A 1,180-nucleotide genomic window follows, 5' to 3' on the forward strand; every position below is an offset into this window, starting at 1 on the left:
GCGACAGGAAAAAGGTCAGTTTTATCTTCAAAGGAGAATCACACCAACGACAGTTGTAATGACAAGGAATCCACAAGTTCACCTGTTCCCAAAAAGACAAAGGTATTTCAGATATTATTGTATATAATACCTACAGATAAATACCCCATAATATTGTGTCTTTTTATATAACTCTGGTTAGAAACTAGCTTAAGTTTAAAATTTTTCTGATCAGATATACTCCCTCTGTCCCGGTCATTTGTTGTCCTTTTCCATTTTTAGGTGTCTCAGTCATTTGTTGTCCTTTCTATTTTAAGAATGAACTTGATGAATAATTTGATCATTCTCATTCAATTTGTTCCACTTATCATTTGATTATTGGTCCTCTCCCCTTTCCTTGGTCTTTGTGCCAAAACCAAAGGACAACAATTGACTGGGACGGAGGGAGTAATACATATCGAGACTAAAACCTGTGATGCGGACCTACAATTAAACCTGGCGCCGGCTATTATCCGAAATACATTATAGTTTTCTAAGTTAGAATTGTTTAGCTATAGACATTAATGTTGTATGCCTTTCTTTAACGTAAAATAGAGAGATATTTTTTTTACAGTTACTTTCAATAATCAATAACTTGTAAAAAGTATTATTAATAGAGATTTTGATACTAGAAGGCTTTTTCGTATCTCAGAGTACCTAAATAAGCGGATATATGATTTAATGGAACTCAATCACCTAATATGAGATTACAGGCGTAAACAAAGCAAAGTTTAACACAATCAAACATTAATAAAACATAGCTGCAAAGCCAAGTGACAGATTTAAAAAAAGTTAAGTTTAACACAATCAAACATTAGTAAAACATAGCTGCAATGACAATTGACCAGATCATAGGCAAAATTCAACCGCATTTAAGGTAATAAATTGCAATCAACCGCTTTATTAATTCCAAACTTGGAATCTAACTTCACGTAAGATGATGAACCAGGCGAAATTAAGTTACAAATCACGAACGTTAAAGTAATGTTGTCTGCGTGATGGTTGCAATCGCTTAGTGGTTTGTTCGGCAGGCAACACAATCGCCAATGGTTGAGTAGGTGTATTAGGATTTTTAGGAATATGATACGGTGTACTAATTTATAAATAAAAAAAAGTGATTTGCGTAAATTGAAGACGAACAAAATTCAAATTAGGAACGAAC

This window comes from Silene latifolia, chromosome Y (assembly GCF_048544455.1).
Source record: "Silene latifolia isolate original U9 population chromosome Y, ASM4854445v1, whole genome shotgun sequence".
Taxonomy (NCBI): Eukaryota; Viridiplantae; Streptophyta; class Magnoliopsida; order Caryophyllales; family Caryophyllaceae; genus Silene; species Silene latifolia.